General features: G+C 44.3%; 17 non-coding genes across 17 annotated transcripts; all 17 read right to left on the bottom strand.

The window, feature by feature from the left end:
- Nucleotides 1-407: 407 nt before the first annotated feature.
- Nucleotides 408-598, bottom strand: LOC141274128 (U2 spliceosomal RNA). Its single transcript, XR_012322418.1, has one exon. It is a non-coding gene; the product is annotated as a U2 spliceosomal RNA (small nuclear RNA).
- A 1115-nt stretch (nt 599-1713) lies between these two features.
- On the bottom strand, nt 1714-1904 carry LOC141149831 (U2 spliceosomal RNA). The gene has a single exon (XR_012246115.1). It is a non-coding gene; the product is annotated as a U2 spliceosomal RNA (small nuclear RNA).
- Nucleotides 1905-3019: 1115 nt separating this feature from the next.
- Nucleotides 3020-3210, bottom strand: LOC141149965 (U2 spliceosomal RNA). The gene has a single exon (XR_012246241.1). It is a non-coding gene; the product is annotated as a U2 spliceosomal RNA (small nuclear RNA).
- A 1115-nt stretch (nt 3211-4325) lies between these two features.
- LOC141274126 (U2 spliceosomal RNA) lies at nt 4326-4516 on the bottom strand. The gene has a single exon (XR_012322416.1). It is a non-coding gene; the product is annotated as a U2 spliceosomal RNA (small nuclear RNA).
- Nucleotides 4517-5631: 1115 nt separating this feature from the next.
- Nucleotides 5632-5822, bottom strand: LOC141274125 (U2 spliceosomal RNA). Its single transcript, XR_012322415.1, has one exon. It is a non-coding gene; the product is annotated as a U2 spliceosomal RNA (small nuclear RNA).
- A 1115-nt stretch (nt 5823-6937) lies between these two features.
- LOC141150688 (U2 spliceosomal RNA) lies at nt 6938-7137 on the bottom strand. The gene has a single exon (XR_012246822.1). It is a non-coding gene; the product is annotated as a U2 spliceosomal RNA (small nuclear RNA).
- A 6070-nt stretch (nt 7138-13207) lies between these two features.
- On the bottom strand, nt 13208-13398 carry LOC141274124 (U2 spliceosomal RNA). Its single transcript, XR_012322414.1, has one exon. It is a non-coding gene; the product is annotated as a U2 spliceosomal RNA (small nuclear RNA).
- Nucleotides 13399-14513: 1115 nt separating this feature from the next.
- Nucleotides 14514-14704, bottom strand: LOC141274123 (U2 spliceosomal RNA). Its single transcript, XR_012322413.1, has one exon. It is a non-coding gene; the product is annotated as a U2 spliceosomal RNA (small nuclear RNA).
- Nucleotides 14705-15819: 1115 nt separating this feature from the next.
- LOC141149528 (U2 spliceosomal RNA) lies at nt 15820-16010 on the bottom strand. The gene has a single exon (XR_012245820.1). It is a non-coding gene; the product is annotated as a U2 spliceosomal RNA (small nuclear RNA).
- A 1115-nt stretch (nt 16011-17125) lies between these two features.
- Nucleotides 17126-17316, bottom strand: LOC141274122 (U2 spliceosomal RNA). The gene has a single exon (XR_012322412.1). It is a non-coding gene; the product is annotated as a U2 spliceosomal RNA (small nuclear RNA).
- A 1115-nt stretch (nt 17317-18431) lies between these two features.
- On the bottom strand, nt 18432-18622 carry LOC141149533 (U2 spliceosomal RNA). The gene has a single exon (XR_012245825.1). It is a non-coding gene; the product is annotated as a U2 spliceosomal RNA (small nuclear RNA).
- A 1109-nt stretch (nt 18623-19731) lies between these two features.
- On the bottom strand, nt 19732-19922 carry LOC141149621 (U2 spliceosomal RNA). Its single transcript, XR_012245913.1, has one exon. It is a non-coding gene; the product is annotated as a U2 spliceosomal RNA (small nuclear RNA).
- Nucleotides 19923-21037: 1115 nt separating this feature from the next.
- Nucleotides 21038-21228, bottom strand: LOC141149619 (U2 spliceosomal RNA). Its single transcript, XR_012245911.1, has one exon. It is a non-coding gene; the product is annotated as a U2 spliceosomal RNA (small nuclear RNA).
- A 1115-nt stretch (nt 21229-22343) lies between these two features.
- LOC141150105 (U2 spliceosomal RNA) lies at nt 22344-22534 on the bottom strand. Its single transcript, XR_012246375.1, has one exon. It is a non-coding gene; the product is annotated as a U2 spliceosomal RNA (small nuclear RNA).
- Nucleotides 22535-23649: 1115 nt separating this feature from the next.
- Nucleotides 23650-23840, bottom strand: LOC141149618 (U2 spliceosomal RNA). Its single transcript, XR_012245910.1, has one exon. It is a non-coding gene; the product is annotated as a U2 spliceosomal RNA (small nuclear RNA).
- Nucleotides 23841-24955: 1115 nt separating this feature from the next.
- LOC141274120 (U2 spliceosomal RNA) lies at nt 24956-25146 on the bottom strand. The gene has a single exon (XR_012322410.1). It is a non-coding gene; the product is annotated as a U2 spliceosomal RNA (small nuclear RNA).
- A 1115-nt stretch (nt 25147-26261) lies between these two features.
- On the bottom strand, nt 26262-26452 carry LOC141274119 (U2 spliceosomal RNA). The gene has a single exon (XR_012322409.1). It is a non-coding gene; the product is annotated as a U2 spliceosomal RNA (small nuclear RNA).
- Between the last annotated feature and the right edge of the window lie 863 nt (nt 26453-27315).

Genomic DNA, 27315 nt, shown 5'->3' with positions numbered 1-27315 from the left:
TGAGTTTAAAAGGCTGCTGTTGATAACAAGGGCATTTGCTAAATAGATGGTGTGTGTGCAACAATATACTGAAAGGTCAATTATATTGTGCAGCTTATCTCACCACCTGTAGTTATTTAGGTGAAAGCTCCAAAATGCTTGCCTAATATGTCTGTTTATCCAAAAGGAAGTAAAAAGGGAGAGCTAGAAAGATAGCATTGCATCACATTACATGGCAATGCAATGCACAGTTGCTGAAGTTGAACCAAAATGAGCTTGTAATCTGGCTTCTGCAACTTTGAACATGAAAAATCCAATGAGGAGAAGAAAAGCAAAGCCAAAGAGTCCATCCCAAAATCCGACAAACAAGCAAAATGAACAAAAAACATTGAATTCAATTCTTTCTGATTTTAGAAACTGCATTAAAGAAGGGGTGCACCGGTCCTGGAGATACTGCAATACCAGGTCAATGCGTGGAGTGGACAGAGCAAGCTCTTTTTCCATCTCCCTGTTCTAAAAATCCATTTAATATATGGTCCCCAGATAGGGGACGTATCAGATATTAAACTGATAAGAACAGATACTACACTTGATCTTAGCCAAAAGGCCGAGAAGCGATAACCAGAATTGGTTTCAAACTACGGAGCCACCCAAGGATCCTGAAAAGTCCATTTGTGGAGATGAGCTCCTGGACTCCCGTTAAGAAGACATGTTGTCAACCTCTAGATCCCTTACATGCCTGCACTTTTCGGCTTGCTGCTGCTGCAATCCACGCGTTTTAGATCTGCATAACTCCACCTCTTTAAACACAGCACCTTCACCCCCTGCTGTTCCCACCCGCCTCAACACCGTTGGAAGGGAGGAGAACCAATTAAGGCGGGGGGTGGGGTGGAACGAGCAGCAGTCTACCCTTAGCAGGAGGGCTCCTGATTACATACCTCTCCTGCTGCTGCTGCTGCTGGCTGTCCAGCAGCAGACTGAAGGTGGCTGCTGCTGTGCACAGGTATATAAAGGCTCAGAGCCTATTATGACACGCGCAGCCAGCGTTCCATTGCCACATTCCATCTACTGCAGGCAGGATACCTGGCTGGCTGAATGTCGCTGAGAAGCTCACAGAGACCGCCATAAGCAACAGTTTAACAGAATGCCACAGACTAATCAACCAAACTTTTTGGGTTGGGTTCTCTTTTATAGTCTGCAGGCATTAAATGAAAGAAGTCAGTGTTCCAGCAGAAGGAGACAACGTTTCAGAAAAGGCATTGTAGCAAACCAAAAAAGAAATTTTAAGCGCAGCAGAGTAACCAGCGCACATACCTGTTAGCTCAGGTGAGTTTAAAAGGCTGCTGTTGATAACAAGGGCATTTGCTAAATAGATGGTGTGTGTGCAACAATATACTGAAAGGTCAATTATATTGTGCAGCTTATCTCACCACCTGTAGTTATTTAGGTGAAAGCTCCAAAATGCTTGCCTAATATGTCTGTTTATCCAAAAGGAAGTAAAAAGGGAGAGCTAGAAAGATAGCATTGCATCACATTACATGGCAATGCAATGCACAGTTGCTGAAGTTGAACCAAAATGAGCTTGTAATCTGGCTTCTGCAACTTTGAACATGAAAAATCCAATGAGGAGAAGAAAAGCAAAGCCAAAGAGTCCATCCCAAAATCCGACAAACAAGCAAAATGAACAAAAAACATTGAATTCAATTCTTTCTGATTTTAGAAACTGCATTAAAGAAGGGGTGCACCGGTTCTGGAGATACTGCAATACCAGGTCAATGCGTGGAGTGGACAGAGCAAGCTCTTTTTCCATCTCCCTGTTCTAAAAATCCATTTAATATATGGTCCCCAGATAGGGGACGTATCAGATATTAAACTGATAAGAACAGATACTACACTTGATCTTAGCCAAAAGGCCGAGAAGCGATAACCAGAATTGGTTTCAAACTACGGAGCCACCCAAGGATCCTGAAAAGTCCATTTGTGGAGATGAGCTCCTGGACTCCCGTTAAGAAGACATGTTGTCAACCTCTAGATCCCTTACATGCCTGCACTTTTCGGCTTGCTGCTGCTGCAATCCACGCGTTTTAGATCTGCATAACTCCACCTCTTTAAACACAGCACCTTCACCCCCTGCTGTTCCCACCCGCCTCAACACCGTTGGAAGGGAGGAGAACCAATTAAGGCGGGGGGTGGGGTGGAACGAGCAGCTGTCTACCCTTAGCAGGAGGGCTCCTGATTACATACCTCTCCTGCTGCTGCTGCTGCTGGCTATCCAGCAGCAGACTGAAGGTGGCTGCTGCTGTGCACAGGTATATAAAGGCTCAGAGCCTATTATGACACGCGCAGCCAGCGTTCCATTGCCACATTCCATCTACTGCAGGCAGGATACCTGGCTGGCTGAATGTCGCTGAGAAGCTCACAGAGACCGCCATAAGCAACAGTTTAACAGAATGCCACAGACTAATCAACCAAACTTTTTGGGTTGGGTTCTCTTTTATAGTCTGCAGGCATTAAATGAAAGAAGTCAGTGTTCCAGCAGAAGGAGACAACGTTTCAGAAAAGGCATTGTAGCAAACCAAAAAAGAAATTTTAAGCGCAGCAGAGTAACCAGCGCACATACCTGTTAGCTCAGGTGAGTTTAAAAGGCTGCTGTTGATAACAAGGGCATTTGCTAAATAGATGGTGTGTGTGCAACAATATACTGAAAGGTCAATTATATTGTGCAGCTTATCTCACCACCTGTAGTTATTTAGGTGAAAGCTCCAAAATGCTTGCCTAATATGTCTGTTTATCCAAAAGGAAGTAAAAAGGGAGAGCTAGAAAGATAGCATTGCATCACATTACATGGCAATGCAATGCACAGTTGCTGAAGTTGAACCAAAATGAGCTTGTAATCTGGCTTCTGCAACTTTGAACATGAAAAATCCAATGAGGAGAAGAAAAGCAAAGCCAAAGAGTCCATCCCAAAATCCGACAAACAAGCAAAATGAACAAAAAACATTGATTTCAATTCTTTCTGATTTTAGAAACTGCATTAAAGAAGGGGTGCACCGGTCCTGGAGATACTGCAATACCAGGTCAATGCGTGGAGTGGACAGAGCAAGCTCTTTTTCCATCTCCCTGTTCTAAAAATCCATTTAATATATGGTCCCCAGATAGGGGACGTATCAGATATTAAACTGAGAAGAACAGATACTACACTTGATCTTAGCCAAAAGGCCGAGAAGCGATAACCAGAATTGGTTTCAAACTACGGAGCCACCCAAGGATCCTGAAAAGTCCATTTGTGGAGATGAGCTCCTGGACTCCCGTTAAGAAGACATGTTGTCAACCTCTAGATCCCTTACATGCCTGCACTTTTCGGCTTGCTGCTGCTGCAATCCACGCGTTTTAGATCTGCATAACTCCACCTCTTTAAACACAGCACCTTCACCCCCTGCTGTTCCCACCCGCCTCAACACCGTTGGAAGGGAGGAGAACCAATTAAGGCGGGGGGTGGGGTGGAACGAGCAGCTGTCTACCCTTAGCAGGAGGGCTCCTGATTACATACCTCTCCTGCTGCTGCTGCTGCTGGCTGTCCAGCAGCAGACTGAAGGTGGCTGCTGCTGTGCACAGGTATATAAAGGCTCAGAGCCTATTATGACACGCGCAGCCAGCGTTCCATTGCCACATTCCATCTACTGCAGGCAGGATACCTGGCTGGCTGAATGTCGCTGAGAAGCTCACAGAGACCGCCATAAGCAACAGTTTAACAGAATGCCACAGACTAATCAACCAAACTTTTTGGGTTGGGTTCTCTTTTATAGTCTGCAGGCATTAAATGAAAGAAGTCAGTGTTCCAGCAGAAGGAGACAACGTTTCAGAAAAGGCATTGTAGCAAACCAAAAAAGAAATTTTAAGCGCAGCAGAGTAACCAGCGCACATACCTGTTAGCTCAGGTGAGTTTAAAAGGCTGCTGTTGATAACAAGGGCATTTGCTAAATAGATGGTGTGTGTGCAACAATATACTGAAAGGTCAATTATATTGTGCAGCTTATCTCACCACCTGTAGTTATTTAGGTGAAAGCTCCAAAATGCTTGCCTAATATGTCTGTTTATCCAAAAGGAAGTAAAAAGGGAGAGCTAGAAAGATAGCATTGCATCACATTACATGGCAATGCAATGCACAGTTGCTGAAGTTGAACCAAAATGAGCTTGTAATCTGGCTTCTGCAACTTTGAACATGAAAAATCCAATGAGGAGAAGAAAAGCAAAGCCAAAGAGTCCATCCCAAAATCCGACAAACAAGCAAAATGAACAAAAAACATTGAATTCAATTCTTTCTGATTTTAGAAACTGCATTAAAGAAGGGGTGCACCGGTCCTGGAGATACTGCAATACCAGGTCAATGCGTGGAGTGGACAGAGCAAGCTCTTTTTCCATCTCCCTGTTCTAAAAATCCATTTAATATATGGTCCCCAGATAGGGGACGTATCAGATATTAAACTGATAAGAACAGATACTACACTTGATCTTAGCCAAAAGGCCGAGAAGCGATAACCAGAATTGGTTTCAAACTACGGAGCCACCCAAGGATCCTGAAAAGTCCATTTGTGGAGATGAGCTCCTGGACTCCCGTTAAGAAGACATGTTGTCAACCTCTAGATCCCTTACATGCCTGCACTTTTCGGCTTGCTGCTGCTGCAATCCACGCGTTTTAGATCTGCATAACTCCACCTCTTTAAACACAGCACCTTCACCCCCTGCTGTTCCCACCCGCCTCAACACCGTTGGAAGGGAGGAGAACCAATTAAGGCGGGGGGTGGGGTGGAACGAGCAGCAGTCTACCCTTAGCAGGAGGGCTCCTGATTACATACCTCTCCTGCTGCTGCTGCTGCTGGCTGTCCAGCAGCAGACTGAAGGTGGCTGCTGCTGTGCACAGGTATATAAAGGCTCAGAGCCTATTATGACACGCGCAGCCAGCGTTCCATTGCCACATTCCATCTACTGCAGGCAGGATACCTGGCTGGCTGAATGTCGCTGAGAAGCTCACAGAGACCGCCATAAGCAACAGTTTAACAGAATGCCACAGACTAATCAACCAAACTTTTTGGGTTGGGTTCTCTTTTATAGTCTGCAGGCATTAAATGAAAGAAGTCAGTGTTCCAGCAGAAGGAGACAACGTTTCAGAAAAGGCATTGTAGCAAACCAAAAAAGAAATTTTAAGCGCAGCAGAGTAACCAGCGCACATACCTGTTAGCTCAGGTGAGTTTAAAAGGCTGCTGTTGATAACAAGGGCATTTGCTAAATAGATGGTGTGTGTGCAACAATATACTGAAAGGTCAATTATATTGTGCAGCTTATCTCACCACCTGTAGTTATTTAGGTGAAAGCTCCAAAATGCTTGCCTAATATGTCTGTTTATCCAAAAGGAAGTAAAAAGGGAGAGCTAGAAAGATAGCATTGCATCACATTACATGGCAATGCAATGCACAGTTGCTGAAGTTGAACCAAAATGAGCTTGTAATCTGGCTTCTGCAACTTTGAACATGAAAAATCCAATGAGGAGAAGAAAAGCAAAGCCAAAGAGTCCATCCCAAAATCCGACAAACAAGCAAAATGAACAAAAAACATTGAATTCAATTCTTTCTGATTTTAGAAACTGCATTAAAGAAGGGGTGCACCGGTCCTGGAGATACTGCAATACCAGGTCAATGCGTGGAGTGGACAGAGCAAGCTCTTTTTCCATCTCCCTGTTCTAAAAATCCATTTAATATATGGTCCCCAGATAGGGGACGTATCAGATATTAAACTGATAAGAACAGATACTACACTTGATCTTAGCCAAAAGGCCGAGAAGCGATAACCAGAATTGGTTTCAAACTACGGAGCCACCCAAGGATCCTGAAAAGTCCATTTGTGGAGATGAGCTCCTGGACTCCCGTTAAGAAGACATGTTGTCAACCTCTAGATCCCTTACATGCCTGCACTTTTCGGCTTGCTGCTGCTGCAATCCACGCGTTTTAGATCTGCATAACTCCACCTCTTTAAACACAGCACCTTCACCCCCTGCTGTTCCCACCCGCCTCAACACCATTGGAAGGGAGGAGAACCAATTAAGGCGGGGGGTGGGGTGGAACGAGCAGCTGTCTACCCTTAGCAGGAGGGCTCCTGATTACATACCTCTCCTGCTGCTGCTGCTGCTGGCTATCCAGCAGCAGACTGAAGGTGGCTGCTGCTGTGCACAGGTATATAAAGGCTCAGAGCCTATTATGACACGCGCAGCCAGCGTTCCATTGCCACATTCCATCTACTGCAGGCAGGATACCTGGCTGGCTGAATGTCGCTGAGAAGCTCACAGAGACCGCCATAAGCAACAGTTTAACAGAATGCCACAGACTAATCAACCAAACTTTTTGGGTTGGGTTCTCTTTTATAGTCTGCAGGCATTAAATGAAAGAAGTCAGTGTTCCAGCAGAAGGAGACAACGTTTCAGAAAAGGCATTGTAGCAAACCAAAAAAGAAATTTTAAGCGCAGCAGAGTAACCAGCGCACATACCTGTTAGCTCAGGTGAGTTTAAAAGGCTGCTGTTGATAACAAGGGCATTTGCTAAATAGATGGTGTGTGTGCAACAATATACTGAAAGGTCAATTATATTGTGCAGCTTATCTCACCACCTGTAGTTATTTAGGTGAAAGCTCCAAAATGCTTGCCTAATATGTCTGTTTATCCAAAAGGAAGTAAAAAGGGAGAGCTAGAAAGATAGCATTGCATCACATTACATGGCAATGCAATGCACAGTTGCTGAAGTTGAACCAAAATGAGCTTGTAATCTGGCTTCTGCAACTTTGAACATGAAAAATCCAATGAGGAGAAGAAAAGCAAAGCCAAAGAGTCCATCCCAAAATCCGACAAACAAGCAAAATGAACAAAAAACATTGAATTCAATTCTTTCTGATTTTAGAAACTGCATTAAAGAAGGGGTGCACCGGTCCTGGAGATACTGCAATACCAGGTCAATGCGTGGAGTGGACAGAGCAAGCTCTTTTTCCATCTCCCTGTTCTAAAAATCCATTTAATATATGGTCCCCAGATAGGGGACGTATCAGATATTAAACTGATAAGAACAGATTTTTTTTTTTTTTTTTTTCCTCAGATTAAGACCCACATTAATTTATGCATCATAGCGCATATTCACATAACGGGTTCTCAAATCATCATTCGGAAAAACAAAAACAAAATCCCAAAAAACACAACCCTGCAATTAACTGTTACTTACTGTAAGAAGTCCAATGTGAAAAGTTCCAGAGTGCTTCTGCTGCTGTCTCACCATACTTCTTTTTATCCAATAAATAGGCATAAAACAGTCTAGCAAGAAAAATCTTTCTGCATTCCATGGGTGAAAAAACAATCTTTTTAAAAATCACCAAATTCCGAACGTCCCATAAAACCTCTTTATATATGACAAAAATAATCCAGCTTGCCCGCTTCCTTTGCGAGTACTTAAAATCTTGACCTATTAAAATCCTTTCAAAATCGAAACAATGAAAACCAACTAAAGCAACAAACATACGTGACAACAAGGTAAAAACTTTTTTAGCAAAAAAACAGTCCCAAAAAATATGCTGTATTGTTTCCACCTTATTGCAACCTTCCCTAGGACATAGTTCTTGAACCTTTATCCCCCGGTCATTCAAAAAAGCCCTTGTTGGCAAGCATCCATGCAACGCCATCCAGGTTACATCCTTCTGTCTGTTGCTGATTCCACGCATGAAAAAAAGCTTCCACACCTGTCCAGACTGTGCATTATTACAAAACGGCACATCACATAACATCTCCTTCTTCTTAATACCTGAGACAATCAGTTTTTTGTCCGGTCTAACCATGGAGCTTATCCCATTTTGATCCTAGAAGGACCTAAGCACCACATAAAAAAACGGTATCACAAACGAAACTGGTTTTCTTAAATCCTTCTCACACCAGCTCCATTTCTGGAAAAGCCGTCCTGCTAAATATTTGCACATGTCCGCAGTCCTGTTATTGCACTGGGATAATTTATAAATGTTCAAAAAATAATGCATTCTTAAAAATAAGTCAATGTTAGGAAAATCACAACCCCCATTTTCCACAGAACACATAACCATTCCTCTTCTTAGTTTCTCCATTTTGGATCCCCAAAAAAACACAAACAGTTTCCTTGTCACTCTCTTTGTCCAAAGCACAGCAGGTGGGAAAATCAAAGCAGTGTACAGCAGAAGCGGGAGAATCACAGACTTGATTACCAGCACTTTCCCTCTCAGCGACAGGTTCCTTAGTTTCCAAAAGTTCAACTTCTGATCCATTTTGTCTTCTAGAATCTTCAGGCTGCTTTTCCCTTTCAGTTCCTTCTCAAAGATGACACCAAGAACCTCAATTTCCTCCCTACTCTCCACTCCTGCCACGTTAACCTCAACCTGCCTCCCAAAGTTACAAAGCTGGCACTTTCCCCAATTCACCGCCATACCAGCCACACAACAAAAAATCCTTACGTGCAAATTCACTCTATTGAGATCCGCCTGTGAACCACAAGTAAAAACAATATCATCCATATAACTTAAAGACTTGACTGGACCCCCGGATCCCCCAGGAATAAAAACACCAGCCACACACTTGTCAACTTGCACACTTTTTAAAAGGGCCTCCACCACACAGATAAAAAGAATTGGTGACAGGGGACAACCCTGCCTAACTCCCGATAAAATATTAAAACTGGAACTCACATGCCCATTAACTAAAATCTGGCTACTGACCCCACAATAAAAACTCTTAATGACCATCAATAATTTATCCGGAACACCAAGGTGACTTAAAGCAGAGAACAAAAATCTATGTGATATTTTATCAAAGGCTTTCTCCAGGTCCACCGACTGTAACAAAAGAGCATTCTTATTCAAATTAGCCTGATAAATTAAGTCTCTTAGAAGCAGCAAATTATCTGAAATTTTCCTACCAGGCACTGCACATGCCTGATACTCCCCCACCATATCACCTATCACATCTGCCAGTCTACCAGCCACAATTTTAGAAATAATTTTGTAATCACTGTTTAACAATGTTATGGGCCTCCAATTTTTAATATCCCTCATGTCCCCTTTCTTATGAATCAGCGTAACAATCCCCCTACGCATAGAAACCGATAAAATCCCATGAGTAAAACCATATTGCACCACCCGGGAAAACTCCACACCTATAATATCCCAAAATCTAACATAAAATTCAGCAGGAAGACCATCACAGCCTGGCGTCTTGCCTTTCGCCAAGCCATCCACTGCCCGTCTAATTTCATCTTTCCCAACCTCCTCACTTAAAAACCCAATTTTCTCCTCAGGAATATTATTAGTTAATACTTTGCAATAATCATTAATTTCCGCATCACTGGCTCTACTATCGTTAGAGAAGAGTGTTTCATAAAAGGAAAGAATACTGCCAATCATCTCATCCCCAGATACCTCCCCTGCAGGAGAAAAAACAGACTTAAAAACCCCTTTAGGTTTAAAACATTTTTTAAAAAAGTATCTCGAACATTGCTCATTTTCCTCCATGTGCTTTATTTTTGCCTTAAACATAATAGTCTTCCCTTTTTCAATAAGTATCTTCTTCAGTTCGTCCTTCAAATCTGCAATCTCTTTATCCACCTCCATCCCCGCTCTCTTAAACTTATGGAGTACTTCCAATTTTGAAATAACAGCAGCATCATGATCCCTTTTGGCTTTCGCTCTCCTAAAACACACCCCTTTAAAATAACATGCAAATTTCTCCTTAGCCCAGTCCCACCACTCTAGCAAATCTTTAAAAAGGTGCTGTTCAGACACACAAGACAAAAACACTTTATTAAAACCAACCTTAACACTCTCCTCTTCCAGCAGGCTTACGTTCAGCTTCCAGAGTCCCTTTCCAAAAGCCAGGGACTCAGCTATACACAGATCTACCACTATCATCTTGTGGTCAGAAAAAGTCGTCATCACGTGGTTGCACTTGGCCACCTTAATCCCTTCAGACATAAAAACATAGTCAATTCGGGAAACACTACGTCCACTATCTGATATGTATGTGAACTTATCACTTGGCCCAACCATCAGACCAGCATCCGTGTAGCGTAAATCCTGCACAATCTGATTTAAAATATTAGACGTAACATCAGTCCTACCTTCCGTAGAGCTCTTACGATCTTTTGCGGATCTGACACAATTAAAATCTCCAGCCACTATAGTGAAGTCTCTGCCTGGTAAAAACAACTTTAGAGACTCCAAAAACCCAACTCTTGCTTGTTTATCAGCAGGGGCATAAACATTAAAAACCCGTACCCGCTGACCTAAAAAATCCACTAATAAAAACAAACATCTCCCAGGTATGATTACTTTAAACTCTAAAACCTTTAGACTGGAATTACACAGTAAAATGCCCACCCCTTCATTCCTGTTTTCTGAGCATGGGGACCAAAAAGATTGCCCCTTATTCCACTCACTCTCATGCGGGGCAGATTTAATTACACATTCCTGCAGACAGACAATATCTGCATTCACACTCTCAATGTACTCCAGTATCCCTGCTCTCCTACAAGCAGAACCAATCCCTCGTACATTCAGAGAAGCAACACACAACGCCATCATAACAACAGGAAAAAATCTCCACCATACCCGATCCATCATGAACCAGGAGAAAACCCACTCCTGCCACCCACTTTTCTACGTATATCAGGCGACTCAGAACTCGAGTCCCTGTTAGAATAACCTGGTCTTAGGGAGACTGGATCTTCCTGCCCCCCAGACCAACACCCCTCCACCTTACTTCTTTTAATCACGGAGGCATAACTCTCCTCCTTGCCATCATCTTCCTCCTCATTTTCACTCCAATCACTGTTAACCCTATCACGCTGCTGAGGGGTTATAGTTCCATCCGAATCAGAATCCTCCTCCTCCAAAACCTCCATTTCCTCACCCCCATCTCTTCCCAAAACAGGATTCACTGACTCCGCCATATTAGACAAATCCATCCCATCACCCGGGCCATGCACATCAGCTACTTTGTTTATTACTTCCAGCCCCTCCCTCAAACCAACTTTCTTCTGGCTCCGCCCCTTTTCCTCCATCTTGGGCACCGCATGGTCTCTTCCCCTACCACCATCTTGTTTTTGGCTTTCCCCCTCTGAGTCTGAGCCTTCGCCCTCCTCCCCACTTTCCTGCCGAGTCTTCTTCTGCCTCTCTTCAGCGTCCACCTGTGACCTAGGAATCTGAGCCCACAATCTACATTTCCTTGCAAGGTGATCTGCATGTCCACACAAATCACACACCTTATTCATTGGGCAACCACTTGCAACATGCCCAGATTTCCCACAACCTCTACAAACATCACCTTGCACTGGACAATCTTTCTGAACATGTCCAAACTCATGACACTTCCTACAATATTCCATCTGTCCATTATAAAAACAAAATCCCCTTTCTCCTCCGATAGAAAACTGTGCAGGAATGCTCTTGGCACCCCCAATAGCTCTATCATCCGGTCTCAGTTTTACAACATATCTCCTCTTGCCATTTAGATAATTGTATTTGTTCTTCATTCTTCCCAAAAATTTAACCTCACTACAATACCGAGCTAAAAAATTGGAAACAGTCTCATCCGGAACTTTAGGGTTATACATGTGCACAACCACATACTTATATGTCTGCTGGAACAGAGGTTCCAGTGCAATAAACTCTAGGCATTTCAATTCCTTTTCTTCCTTCATTCGTACCAACTCCATGTAGACTCTCTGGCAAATACTCAAAGAAACAAAAGTGATATCATAAATTCCTTGTTTCTGAAAATCCTGCAGTGCCAATACATCCGTTACCTTCAAGCCATTAATGTTCTTCAAGACATCAACGCAAACTTGGTCCAAACCGATTTCTCCTTCATGACCTGCAGCCACCTTCAGACGGACCGAGTCCTCTAATCCACGTGTTTTCTCCACCATTTTTACAGCAGATAAACACAATCGCCGCTCAATCGCACACTAGGGCCCCACAAGGGGGAACCCCAGTCACAACTGCCCTCCAAACAACACCAGCAGCAGAAAACCACCACTGATCTTGCCAAAAGGCCGAGAAGCGATAACCAGAATTGGTTTCAAACTACGGAGCCACCCAAGGATCCTGAAAAGTCCATTTGTGGAGATGAGCTCCTGGACTCCCGTTAAGAAGACATGTTGTCAACCTCTAGATCCCTTACATGCCTGCACTTTTCGGCTTGCTGCTGCTGCAATCCACGCGTTTTAGATCTGCATAACTCCACCTCTTTAAACACAGCACCTTCACCCCCTGCTGTTCCCACCCGCCTCAACACCATTGGAAGGGAGGAGAACCAATTAAGGCGGGGGGTGGGGTGGAACGAGCAGCTGTCTACCCTTAGCAGGAGGGCTCCTGATTACATACCTCTCCTGCTGCTGCTGCTGCTGGCTGTCCAGCAGCAGACTGAAGGTGGCTGCTGCTGTGCACAGGTATATAAAGGCTCAGAGCCTATTATGACACGCGCAGCCAGCGTTCCATTGCCACATTCCATCTACTGCAGGCAGGATACCTGGCTGGCTGAATGTCGCTGAGAAGCTCACAGAGACCGCCATAAGCAACAGTTTAACAGAATGCCACAGACTAATCAACCAAACTTTTTGGGTTGGGTTCTCTTTTATAGTCTGCAGGCATTAAATGAAAGAAGTCAGTGTTCCAGCAGAAGGAGACAACGTTTCAGAAAAGGCATTGTAGCAAACCAAAAAAGAAATTTTAAGCGCAGCAGAGTAACCAGCGCACATACCTGTTAGCTCAGGTGAGTTTAAAAGGCTGCTGTTGATAACAAGGGCATTTGCTAAATAGATGGTGTGTGTGCAACAATATACTGAAAGGTCAATTATATTGTGCAGCTTATCTCACCACCTGTAGTTATTTAGGTGAAAGCTCCAAAATGCTTGCCTAATATGTCTGTTTATCCAAAAGGAAGTAAAAAGGGAGAGCTAGAAAGATAGCATTGCATCACATTACATGGCAATGCAATGCACAGTTGCTGAAGTTGAACCAAAATGAGCTTGTAATCTGGCTTCTGCAACTTTGAACATGAAAAATCCAATGAGGAGAAGAAAAGCAAAGCCAAAGAGTCCATCCCAAAATCCGACAAACAAGCAAAATGAACAAAAAACATTGAATTCAATTCTTTCTGATTTTAGAAACTGCATTAAAGAAGGGGTGCACCGGTCCTGGAGATACTGCAATACCAGGTCAATGCGTGGAGTGGACAGAGCAAGCTCTTTTTCCATCTCCCTGTTCTAAAAATCCATTTAATATATGGTCCCCAGATAGGGGACGTATCAGATATTAAACTGATAAGAACAGATACTACACTTGATCTTAGCCAAAAGGCCGAGAAGCGATAACCAGAATTGGTTTCAAACTACGGAGCCACCCAAGGATCCTGAAAAGTCCATTTGTGGAGATGAGCTCCTGGACTCCCGTTAAGAAGACATGTTGTCAACCTCTAGATCCCTTACATGCCTGCACTTTTCGGCTTGCTGCTGCTGCAATCCACGCGTTTTAGATCTGCATAACTCCACCTCTTTAAACACAGCACCTTCACCCCCTGCTGTTCCCACCCGCCTCAACACCGTTGGAAGGGAGGAGAACCAATTAAGGCGGGGGGTGGGGTGGAACGAGCAGCTGTCTACCCTTAGCAGGAGGGCTCCTGATTACATACCTCTCCTGCTGCTGCTGCTGCTGGCTGTCCAGCAGCAGACTGAAGGTGGCTGCTGCTGTGCACAGGTATATAAAGGCTCAGAGCCTATTATGACACGCGCAGCCAGCGTTCCATTGCCTCATTCCATCTACTGCAGGCAGGATACCTGGCTGGCTGAATGTCGCTGAGAAGCTCACAGAGACCGCCATAAGCAACAGTTTAACAGAATGCCACAGACTAATCAACCAAACTTTTTGGGTTGGGTTCTCTTTTATAGTCTGCAGGCATTAAATGAAAGAAGTCAGTGTTCCAGCAGAAGGAGACAACGTTTCAGAAAAGGCATTGTAGCAAACCAAAAAAGAAATTTTAAGCGCAGCAGAGTAACCAGCGCACATACCTGTTAGCTCAGGTGAGTTTAAAAGGCTGCTGTTGATAACAAGGGCATTTGCTAAATAGATGGTGTGTGTGCAACAATATACTGAAAGGTAAATTATATTGTGCAGCTTATCTCACCACCTGTAGTTATTTAGGTGAAAGCTCCAAAATGCTTGCCTAATATGTCTGTTTATCCAAAAGGAAGTAAAAAGGGAGAGCTAGAAAGATAGCATTGCATCACATTACATGGCAATGCAATGCACAGTTGCTGAAGTTGAACCAAAATGAGCTTGTAATCTGGCTTCTGCAACTTTGAACATGAAAAATCCAATGAGGAGAAGAAAAGCAAAGCCAAAGAGTCCATCCCAAAATCCGACAAACAAGCAAAATGAACAAAAAACATTGAATTCAATTCTTTCTGATTTTAGAAACTGCATTAAAGAAGGGGTGCACCGGTCCTGGAGATACTGCAATACCAGGTCAATGCGTGGAGTGGACAGAGCAAGCTCTTTTTCCATCTCCCTGTTCTAAAAATCCATTTAATATATGGTCCCCAGATAGGGGACGTATCAGATATTAAACTGATAAGAACAGATACTACACTTGATCTTAGCCAAAAGGCCGAGAAGCGATAACCAGAATTGGTTTCAAACTACGGAGCCACCCAAGGATCCTGAAAAGTCCATTTGTGGAGATGAGCTCCTGGACTCCCGTTAAGAAGACATGTTGTCAACCTCTAGATCCCTTACATGCCTGCACTTTTCGGCTTGCTGCTGCTGCAATCCACGCGTTTTAGATCTGCATAACTCCACCTCTTTAAACACAGCACCTTCACCCCCTGCTGTTCCCACCCGCCTCAACACCGTTGGAAGGGAGGAGAACCAATTAAGGCGGGGGGTGGGGTGGAACGAGCAGCTGTCTACCCTTAGCAGGAGGGCTCCTGATTACATACCTCTCCTGCTGCTGCTGCTGCTGGCTGTCCAGCAGCAGACTGAAGGTGGCTGCTGCTGTGCACAGGTATATAAAGGCTCAGAGCCTATTATGACACGCGCAGCCAGCGTTCCATTGCCACATTCCATCTACTGCAGGCAGGATACCTGGCTGGCTGAATGTCGCTGAGAAGCTCACAGAGACCGCCATAAGCAACAGTTTAACAGAATGCCACAGACTAATCAACCAAACTTTTTGGGTTGGGTTCTCTTTTATAGTCTGCAGGCATTAAATGAAAGAAGTCAGTGTTCCAGCAGAAGGAGACAACGTTTCAGAAAAGGCATTGTAGCAAACCAAAAAAGAAATTTTAAGCGCAGCAGAGTAACCAGCGCACATACCTGTTAGCTCAGGTGAGTTTAAAAGGCTGCTGTTGATAACAAGGGCATTTGCTAAATAGATGGTGTGTGTGCAACAATATACTGAAAGGTCAATTATATTGTGCAGCTTATCTCACCACCTGTAGTTATTTAGGTGAAAGCTCCAAAATGCTTGCCTAATATGTCTGTTTATCCAAAAGGAATTAAAAAGGGAGAGCTAGAAAGATAGCATTGCATCACATTACATGGCAATGCAATGCACAGTTGCTGAAGTTGAACCAAAATGAGCTTGTAATCTGGCTTCTGCAACTTTGAACATGAAAAATCCAATGAGGAGAAGAAAAGCAAAGCCAAAGAGTCCATCCCAAAATCCGACAAACAAGCAAAATGAACAAAAAACATTGAATTCAATTCTTTCTGATTTTAGAAACTGCATTAAAGAAGGGGTGCACCGGTCCTGGAGATACTGCAATACCAGGTCAATGCGTGGAGTGGACAGAGCAAGCTCTTTTTCCATCTCCCTGTTATAAAAATCCATTTAATATATGGTCCCCAGATAGGGGACGTATCAGATATTAAACTGATAAGAACAGATACTACACTTGATCTTAGCCAAAAGGCCGAGAAGCGATAACCAGAATTGGTTTCAAACTACGGAGCCACCCAAGGATCCTGAAAAGTCCATTTGTGGAGATGAGCTCCTGGACTCCCGTTAAGAAGACATGTTGTCAACCTCTAGATCCCTTACATGCCTGCACTTTTCGGCTTGCTGCTGCTGCAATCCACGCGTTTTAGATCTGAATAACTCCACCTCTTTAAACACAGCACCTTCACCCCCTGCTGTTCCCACCCGCCTCAACACCGTTGGAAGGGAGGAGAACCAATTAAGGCGGGGGGTGGGGTGGAACGAGCAGCTGTCTACCCTTAGCAGGAGGGCTCCTGATTACATACCTCTCCTGCTGCTGCTGCTGCTGGCTGTCCAGCAGCAGACTGAAGGTGGCTGCTGCTGTGCACAGGTATATAAAGGCTCAGAGCCTATTATGACACGCGCAGCCAGCGTTCCATTGCCACATTCCATCTACTGCAGGCAGGATACCTGGCTGGCTGAATGTCGCTGAGAAGCTCACAGAGACCGCCATAAGCAACAGTTTAACAGAATGCCACAGACTAATCAACCAAACTTTTTGGGTTGGGTTCTCTTTTATAGTCTGCAGGCATTAAATGAAAGAAGTCAGTGTTCCAGCAGAAGGAGACAACGTTTCAGAAAAGGCATTGTAGCAAACCAAAAAAGAAATTTTAAGCGCAGCAGAGTAACCAGCGCACATACCTGTTAGCTCAGGTGAGTTTAAAAGGCTGCTGTTGATAACAAGGGCATTTGCTAAATAGATGGTGTGTGTGCAACAATATACTGAAAGGTCAATTATATTGTGCAGCTTATCTCACCACCTGTAGTTATTTAGGTGAAAGCTCCAAAATGCTTGCCTAATATGTCTGTTTATCCAAAAAGAAGTAAAAAGGGAGAGCTAGAAAGATAGCATTGCATCACATTACATGGCCATGCAATGCACAGTTGCTGAAGTTGAACCAAAATGAGCTTGTAATCTGGCTTCTGCAACTTTGAACATGAAAAATCCAATGAGGAGAAGAAAAGCAAAGCCAAAGAGTCCATCCCCAAATCCGACAAACAAGCAAAATGAACAAAAAACATTGAATTCAATTCTTTCTGATTTTAGAAACTGCATTAAAGAAGGGGTGCACCGGTCCTGGAGATACTGCAATACCAGGTCAATGCGTGGAGTGGACAGAGCAAGCTCTTTTTCCATCTCCCTGTTCTAAAAATCCATTTAATATATGGTCCCCAGATAGGGGACGTATCAGATATTAAACTGATAAGAACAGATACTACACTTGATCTTAGCCAAAAGGCCGAGAAGCGATAACCAGAATTGGTTTCAAACTACGGAGCCACCCAAGGATCCTGAAAAGTCCATTTGTGGAGATGAGCTCCTGGACTCCCGTTAAGAAGACATGTTGTCAACCTCTAGATCCCTTACATGCCTGCACTTTTCGGCTTGCTGCTGCTGCAATCCACGCGTTTTAGATCTGCATAACTCCACCTCTTTAAACACAGCACCTTCACCCCCTGCTGTTCCCACCCGCCTCAACACCGTTGGAAGGGAGGAGAACCAATTAAGGCGGGGGGTGGGGTGGAACGAGCAGCTGTCTACCCTTAGCAGGAGGGCTCCTGATTACATACCTCTCCTGCTGCTGCTGCTGCTGGCTGTCCAGCAGCAGACTGAAGGTGGCTGCTGCTGTGCACAGGTATATAAAGGCTCAGAGCCTATTATGACACGCGCAGCCAGCGTTCCATTGCCACATTCCATCTACTGCAGGCAGGATACCTGGCTGGCTGAATGTCGCTGAGAAGCTCACAGAGACCGCCATAAGCAACAGTTTAACAGAATGCCACAGACTAATCAACCAAACTTTTTGGGTTGGGTTCTCTTTTATAGTCTGCAGGCATTAAATGAAAGAAGTCAGTGTTCCAGCAGAAGGAGACAACGTTTCAGAAAAGGCATTGTAGCAAACCAAAAAAGAAATTTTAAGCGCAGCAGAGTAACCAGCGCACATACCTGTTAGCTCAGGTGAGTTTAAAAGGCTGCTGTTGATAACAAGGGCATTTGCTAAATAGATGGTGTGTGTGCAACAATATACTGAAAGGTCAATTATATTGTGCAGCTTATCTCACCACCTGTAGTTATTTAGGTGAAAGCTCCAAAATGCTTGCCTAATATGTCTGTTTATCCAAAAGGAAGTAAAAAGGGAGAGCTAGAAAGATAGCATTGCATCACATTACATGGCAATGCAATGCACAGTTGCTGAAGTTGAACCAAAATGAGCTTGTAATCTGGCTTCTGCAACTTTGAACATGAAAAATCCAATGAGGAGAAGAAAAGCAAAGCCAAAGAGTCCATCCCCAAATCCGACAAACAAGCAAAATGAACAAAAAACATTGAATTAAATTCTTTCTGATTTTAGAAACTGCATTAAAGAAGGGGTGCACCGGTCCTGGAGATACTGCAATACCAGGTCAATGCGTGGAGTGGACAGAGCAAGCTCTTTTTCCATCTCCCTGTTCTAAAAATCCATTTAATATATGGTCCCCAGATAGGGGACGTATCAGATATTAAACTGATAAGAACAGATACTACACTTGATCTTAGCCAAAAGGCTGAGAAGCGATAACCAGAATTGGTTTCAAACTACGGAGCCACCCAAGGATCCTGAAAAGTCCATTTGTGGAGATGAGCTCCTGGACTCCCGTTAAGAAGACATGTTGTCAACCTCTAGATCCCTTACATGCCTGCACTTTTCGGCTTGCTGCTGCTGCAATCCAGGCGTTTTAGATCTGCATAACTCCACCTCTTTAAACACAGCACCTTCACCCCCTGCTGTTCCCACCCGCCTCAACACCGTTGGAAGGGAGGAGAACCAATTAAGGCGGGGGGTGGGGTGGAACGAGCAGCTGTCTACCCTTAGCAGGAGGGCTCCTGATTACATACCTCTCCTGCTGCTGCTGGCTGTCCAGCAGCAGACTGAAGGTGGCTCCTGCTGTGCACAGGTATATAAAGGCTCAGAGCCTATTATGACACGCGCAGCCAGCGTTCCATTGCCACATTCCATCTACTGCAGGCAGGATACCTGGCTGGCTGAATGTCGCTGAGAAGCTCACAGAGACCGCCATAAGCAACAGTTTAACAGAATGCCACAGACTAATCAACCAAACTTTTTGGGTTGGGTTCTCTTTTATAGTCTGCAGGCATTAAATGAAAGAAGTCAGTGTTCCAGCAGAAGGAGACAACGTTTCAGAAAAGGCATTGTAGCAAACCAAAAAAGAAATTTTAAGCGCAGCAGAGTAACCAGCGCACATACCTGTTAGCTCAGGTGAGTTTAAAAGGCTGCTGTTGATAACAAGGGCATTTGCTAAATAGATGGTGTGTGTGCAACAATATACTGAAAGGTCAATTATATTGTGCAGCTTATCTCACCACCTGTAGTTATTTAGGTGAAAGCTCCAAAATGCTTGCCTAATATGTCTGTTTATCCAAAAGGAAGTAAAAAGGGAGAGCTAGAAAGATAGCATTGCATCACATTACATGGCAATGCAATGCACAGTTGCTGAAGTTGAACCAAAATGAGCTTGTAATCTGGCTTCTGCAACTTTGAACATGAAAAATCCAATGAGGAGAAGAAAAGCAAAGCCAAAGAGTCCATCCCAAAATCCGACAAACAAGCAAAATGAACAAAAAACATTGAATTCAATTCTTTCTGATTTTAGAAACTGCATTAAAGAAGGGGTGCACCGGTCCTGGAGATACTGCAATACCAGGTCAATGCGTGGAGTGGACAGAGCAAGCTCTTTTTCCATCTCCCTGTTCTAAAAATCCATTTAATATATGGTCCCCAGATAGGGGACGTATCAGATATTAAACTGATAAGAACAGATACTACACTTGATCTTAGCCATAAGGCCGAGAAGCGATAACCAGAATTGGTTTCAAACTACGGAGCCACCCAAGGATCCTGAAAAGTCCATTTGTGGAGATGAGCTCCTGGACTCCCGTTAAGAAGACATGTTGTCAACCTCTAGATCCCTTACATGCCTGCACTTTTCGGCTTGCTGCTGCTGCAATCCACGCGTTTTAGATCTGCATAACTCCACCTCTTTAAACACAGCACCTTCACCCCCTGCTGTTCCCACCCGCCTCAACACCGTTGGAAGGGAGGAGAACCAATTAAGGCGGGGGGTGGGGTGGAACGAGCAGCTGTCTACCCTTAGCAGGAGGGCTCCTGATTACATACCTCTCCTGCTGCTGCTGCTGCTGGCTGTCCAGCAGCAGACTGAAGGTGGCTGCTGCTGTGCACAGGTATATAAAGGCTCAGAGCCTATTATGACACGCGCAGCCAGCGTTCCATTGCCACATTCCATCTACTGCAGGCAGGATACCTGGCTGGCTGAATGTCGCTGAGAAGCTCACAGAGACCGCCATAAGCAACAGTTTAACAGAATGCCACAGACTAATCAACCAAACTTTTTGGGTTGGGTTCTCTTTTATAGTCTGCAGGCATTAAATGAAAGAAGTCAGTGTTCCAGCAGAAGGAGACAACGTTTCAGAAAAGGCATTGTAGCAAACCAAAAAAGAAATTTTAAGCGCAGCAGAGTAACCAGCGCACATACCTGTTAGCTCAGGTGAGTTTAAAAGGCTGCTGTTGATAACAAGGGCATTTGCTAAATAGATGGTGTGTGTGCAACAATATACTGAAAGGTCAATTATATTGTGCAGCTTATCTCACCACCTGTAGTTATTTAGGTGAAAGCTCCAAAATGCTTGCCTAATATGTCTGTTTATCCAAAAGGAAGTAAAAAGGGAGAGCTAGAAAGATAGCATTGCATCACATTACATGGCAATGCAATGCACAGTTGCTGAAGTTGAACCAAAATGAGCTTGTAATCTGGCTTCTGCAACTTTGAACATGAAAAATCCAATGAGGAGAAGAAAAGCAAAGCCAAAGAGTCCATCCCAAAATCCGACAAACAAGCAAAATGAACAAAAAACATTGAATTCAATTCTTTCTGATTTTAGAAACTGCATTAAAGAAGGGGTGCACCGGTCCTGGAGATACTGCAATACCAGGTCAATGCGTGGAGTGGACAGAGCAAGCTCTTTTTCCATCTCCCTGTTCTAAAAATCCATTTAATATATGGTCCCCAGATAGGGGACGTATCAGATATTAAACTGATAAGAACAGATACTACACTTGATCTTAGCCATAAGGCCGAGAAGCGATAACCAGAATTGGTTTCAAACTACGGAGCCACCCAAGGATCCTGAAAAGTCCATTTGTGGAGATGAGCTCCTGGACTCCCGTTAAGAAGACATGTTGTCAACCTCTAGATCCCTTACATGCCTGCACTTTTCGGCTTGCTGCTGCTGCAATCCACGCGTTTTAGATCTGCATAACTCCACCTCTTTAAACACAGCACCTTCACCCCCTGCTGTTCCCACCCGCCTCAACACCGTTGGAAGGGAGGAGAACCAATTAAGGCGGGGGGTGGGGTGGAACGAGCAGCTGTCTACCCTTAGCAGGAGGGCTCCTGATTACATACCTCTCCTGCTGCTGCTGCTGCTGGCTGTCCAGCAGCAGACTGAAGGTGGCTGCTGCTGTGCACAGGTATATAAAGGCTCAGAGCCTATTATGACACGCGCAGCCAGCGTTCCATTGCCACATTCCATCTACTGCAGGCAGGATACCTGGCTGGCTGAATGTCGCTGAGAAGCTCACAGAGACCGCCATAAGCAACAGTTTAACAGAATGCCACAGACTAATCAACCAAACTTTTTGGGTTGGGTTCTCTTTTATAGTCTGCAGGCATTAAATGAAAGAAGTCAGTGTTCCAGCAGAAGGAGACAACGTTTCAGAAAAGGCATTGTAGCAAACCAAAAAAGAAATTTTAAGCACAGCAGAGTAACCAGCGCACATACCTGTTAGCTCAGGTGAGTTTAAAAGGCTGCTGTTGATAACAAGGGCATTTGCTAAATAGATGGTGTGTGTGCAACAATATACTGAAAGGTCAATTATATTGTGCAGCTTATCTCACCACCTGTAATTATTTAGGTGAAAGCTCCAAAATGCTTGCCTAATATGTCTGTTTATCCAAAAGGAAGTAAAAAGGGAGAGCTAGAAAGATAGCATTGCATCACATTACATGGCAATGCAATGCACAGTTGCTGAAGTTGAACCAAAATGAGCTTGTAATCTGGCTTCTGCAACTTTGAACATGAAAAATCCAATGAGGAGAAGAAAAGCAAAGCCAAAGAGTCCATCCCAAAATCCGACAAACAAGTAAAATGAACAAAAAACATTGAATTCAATTCTTTCTGATTTTAGAAACTGCATTAAAGAAGGGGTGCACCGGTCCTGGAGATACTGCAATACCAGGTCAATGCGTGGAGTGGACAGAGCAAGCTCTTTTTCCATCTCCCTGTTCTAAAAATCCATTTAATATATGGTCCCCAGATAGGGGACGTATCAGATATTAAACTGATAAGAACAGATACTACACTTGATCTTAGCCATAAGGCCGAGATCCGATAACCAGAATTGGTTTCAAACTACGGAGCCACCCAAGGATCCTGAAAAGTCCATTTGTGGAGATGAGCTCCTGGACTCCCGTTAAGAAGACATGTTGTCAACCTCTAGATCCCTTACATGCCTGCACTTTTCGGCTTGCTGCTGCTGCAATCCACGCGTTTTAGATCTGCATAACTCCACCTCTTTAAACACAGCACCTTCACCCCCTGCTGTTCCCACCCGCCTCAACACCGTTGGAAGGGAGGAGAACCAATTAAGGCGGGGGGTGGGGTGGAACGAGCAGCTGTCTACCCTTAGCAGGAGGGCTCCTGATTACATACCTCTCCTGCTGCTGCTGCTGCTGGCTGTCCAGCAGCAGACTGAAGGTGGCTGCTGCTGTGCACAGGTATATAAAGGCTCAGAGCCTATTATGACACGCGCAGCCAGCGTTCCATTGCCACATTCCATCTACTGCAGGCAGGATACCTGGCTGGCTGAATGTCGCTGAGAAGCTCACAGAGACCGCCATAAGCAACAGTTTAACAGAATGCCACAGACTAATCAACCAAACTTTTTGGGTTGGGTTCTCTTTTATAGTCTGCAGGCATTAAATGAAAGAAGTCAGTGTTCCAGCAGAAGGAGACAACGTTTCAGAAAAGGCATTGTAGCAAACCAAAAAAGAAATTTTAAGCGCAGCAGAGTAACCAGCGCACATACCTGTTAGCTCAGGTGAGTTTAAAAGGCTGCTGTTGATAACAAGGGCATTTGCTAAATAGATGGTGTGTGTGCAACAATATACTGAAAGGTCAATTATATTGTGCAGCTTATCTCACCACCTGTAGTTATTTAGGTGAAAGCTCCAAAATGCTTGCCTAATATGTCTGTTTATCCAAAAGGAAGTAAAAAGGGAGAGCTAGAAAGATAGCATTGCATCACATTACATGGCAATGCAATGCACAGTTGCTGAAGTTGAACCAAAATGAGCTTGTAATCTGGCTTCTGCAACTTTGAACATGAAAAATCCAATGAGGAGAAGAAAAGCAAAGCCAAAGAGTCCATCCCAAAATCCGACAAACAAGCAAAATGAACAAAAAACATTGAATTCAATTCTTTCTGATTTTAGAAACTGCATTAAAGAAGGGGTGCACCGGTCCTGGAGATACTGCAATACCAGGTCAATGCGTGGAGTGGACAGAGCAAGCTCTTTTTCCATCTCCCTGTTCTAAAAATCCATTTAATATATGGTCCCCAGATAGGGGACGTATCAGATATTAAACTGATAAGAACAGATACTACACTTGATCTTAGCCATAAGGCCGAGAAGCGATAACCAGAATTGGTTTCAAACTACGGAGCCACCCAAGGATCCTGAAAAGTCCATTTGTGGAGATGAGCTCCTGGACTCCCGTTAAGAAGACATGTTGTCAACCTCTAGATCCCTTACATGCCTGCACTTTTCGGCTTGCTGCTGCTGCAATCCACGCGTTTTAGATCTGCATAACTCCACCTCTTTAAACACAGCACCTTCACCCCCTGCTGTTCCCACCCGCCTCAACACCGTTGGAAGGGAGGAGAACCAATTAAGGCGGGGGGTGGGGTGGAACGAGCAGCTGTCTACCCTTAGCAGGAGGGCTCCTGATTACATACCTCTCCTGCTGCTGCTGCTGCTGGCTGTCCAGCAGCAGACTGAAGGTGGCTGCTGCTGTGCACAGGTATATAAAGGCTCAGAGCCTATTATGACACGCGCAGCCAGCGTTCCATTGCCACATTCCATCTACTGCAGGCAGGATACCTGGCTGGCTGAATGTCGCTGAGAAGCTCACAGAGACCGCCATAAGCAACAGTTTAACAGAATGCCACAGACTAATCAACCAAACTTTTTGGGTTGGGTTCTCTTTTATAGTCTGCAGGCATTAAATGAAAGAAGTCAGTGTTCCAGCAGAAGGAGACAACGTTTCAGAAAAGGCATTGTAGCAAACCAAAAAAGAAATTTTAAGCGCAGCAGAGTAACCAGCGCACATACCTGTTAGCTCAGGTGAGTTTAAAAGGCTGCTGTTGATAACAAGGGCATTTGCTAAATAGATGGTGTGTGTGCAACAATATACTGAAAGGTCAATTATATTGTGCAGCTTATCTCACCACCTGTAGTTATTTAGGTGAAAGCTCCAAAATGCTTGCCTAATATGTCTGTTTATCCAAAAGGAAGTAAAAAGGGAGAGCTAGAAAGATAGCATTGCATCACATTACATGGCAATGCAATGCACAGTTGCTGAAGTTGAACCAAAATGAGCTTGTAATCTGGCTTCTGCAACTTTGAACATGAAAAATCCAATGAGGAGAAGAAAAGCAAAGCCAAAGAGTCCATCCCAAAATCCGACAAACAAGCAAAATGAACAAAAAACATTGAATTCAATTCTTTCTGATTTTAGAAACTGCATTAAAGAAGGGGTGCACCGGTCCTGGAGATACTGCAATACCAGGTCAATGCGTGGAGTGGACAGAGCAAGCTCTTTTTCCATCTCCCTGTTCTAAAAATCCATTTAATATATGGTCCCCAGATAGGGGACGTATCAGATATTAAACTGATAAGAACAGATACTACACTTGATCTTAGCCAAAAGGCCGAGAAGCGATAACCAGAATTGGTTTCAAACTACGGAGCCACCCAAGGATCCTGAAAAGTCCATTTGTGGAGATGAGCTCCTGGACTCCCGTTAAGAAGACATGTTGTCAACCTCTAGATCCCTTACATGCCTGCACTTTTCGGCTTGCTGCTGCTGCAATCCACGCGTTTTAGATCTGCATAACTCCACCTCTTTAAACACAGCACCTTCACCCCCTGCTGTTCCCACCCGCCTCAACACCGTTGGAAGGGAGGAGAACCAATTAAGGCGGGGGGTGGGGTGGAACGAGCAGCTGTCTACCCTTAGCAGGAGGGCTCCTGATTACATACCTCTCCTGCTGCTGCTGCTGCTGGCTGTCCAGCAGCAGACTGAAGGTGGCTGCTGCTGTGCACAGGTATATAAAGGCTCAGAGCCTATTATGACACGCGCAGCCAGCGTTCCATTGCCACATTCCATCTACTGCAGGCAGGATACCTGGCTGGCTGAATGTCGCTGAGAAGCTCACAGAGACCGCCATAAGCAACAGTTTAACAGAATGCCACAGACTAATCAACCAAACTTTTTGGGTTGGGTTCTCTTTTATAGTCTGCAGGCATTAAATGAAAGAAGTCAGTGTTCCAGCAGAAGGAGACAACGTTTCAGAAAAGGCATTGTAGCAAACCAAAAAAGAAATTTTAAGCGCAGCAGAGTAACCAGCGCACATACCTGTTAGCTCAGGTGAGTTTAAAAGGCTGCTGTTGATAACAAGGGCATTTGCTAAATAGATGGTGTGTGTGCAACAATATACTGAAAGGTCAATTATATTGTGCAGCTTATCTCACCACCTGTAGTTATTTAGGTGAAAGCTCCAAAATGCTTGCCTAATATGTCTGTTTATCCAAAAGGAAGTAAAAAGGGAGAGCTAGAAAGATAGCATTGCATCACATTACATGGCAATGCAATGCACAGTTGCTGAAGTTGAACCAAAATGAGCTTGTAATCTGGCTTCTGCAACTTTGAACATGAAAAATCCAATGAGGAGAAGAAAAGCAAAGCCAAAGAGTCCATCCCAAAATCCGACAAACAAGCAAAATGAACAAAAAACATTGAATTCAATTCTTTCTGATTTTAGAAACTGCATTAAAGAAGGGGTGCACCGGTCCTGGAGATACTGCAATACCAGGTCAATGCGTGGAGTGGACAGAGCAAGCTCTTTTTCCATCTCCCTGTTCTAAAAATCCATTTAATATATGGTCCCCAGATAGGGGACGTATCAGATATTAAACTGATAAGAACAGATACTACACTTGATCTTAGCCAAAAGGCCGAGAAGCGATAACCAGAATTGGTTTCAAACTACGGAGCCACCCAAGGATCCTGAAAAGTCCATTTGTGGAGATGAGCTCCTGGACTCCCGTTAAGAAGACATGTTGTCAACCTCTAGATCCCTTACATGCCTGCACTTTTCGGCTTGCTGCTGCTGCAATCCACGCGTTTTAGATCTGCATAACTCCACCTCTTTAAACACAGCACCTTCACCCCCTGCTGTTCCCACCCGCCTCAACACCGTTGGAAGGGAGGAGAACCAATTAAGGCGGGGGGTGGGGTGGAACGAGCAGCTGTCTACCCTTAGCAGGAGGGCTCCTGATTACATACCTCTCCTGCTGCTGCTGCTGCTGCTGGCTGTCCAGCAGCAGACTGAAGGTGGCTGCTGCTGTGCACAGGTATATAAAGGCTCAGAGCCTATTATGACACGCGCAGCCAGCGTTCCATTGCCACATTCCATCTACTGCAGGCAGGATACCTGGCTGGCTGAATGTCGCTGAGAAGCTCACAGAGACCGCCATAAGCAACAGTTTAACAGAATGCCACAGACTAATCAACCAAACTTTTTGGGTTGGGTTCTCTTTTATAGTCTGCAGGCATTAAATGAAAGAAGTCAGTGTTCCAGCAGAAGGAGACAACGTTTCAGAAAAGGCATTGTAGCAAACCAAAAAAGAAATTTTAAGCGCAGCAGAGTAACCAGCGCACATACCTGTTAGCTCAGGTGAGTTTAAAAGGCTGCTGTTGATAACAAGGGCATTTGCTAAATAGATGGTGTGTGTGCAACAATATACTGAAAGGTCAATTATATTGTGCAGCTTATCTCACCACCTGTAGTTATTTAGGTGAAAGCTCCAAAATGCTTGCCTAATATGTC

This window comes from Phyllobates terribilis, unplaced genomic scaffold, assembly GCF_046119375.1.
Source record: "Phyllobates terribilis strain yellow unplaced genomic scaffold, ASM4611937v1 Scaffold_5__5_contigs__length_657084704, whole genome shotgun sequence".
Lineage (NCBI taxonomy): Eukaryota > Metazoa > Chordata > Amphibia > Anura > Dendrobatidae > Phyllobates > Phyllobates terribilis.
This window is presented reverse-complemented; position numbering and strand designations above follow the sequence as displayed.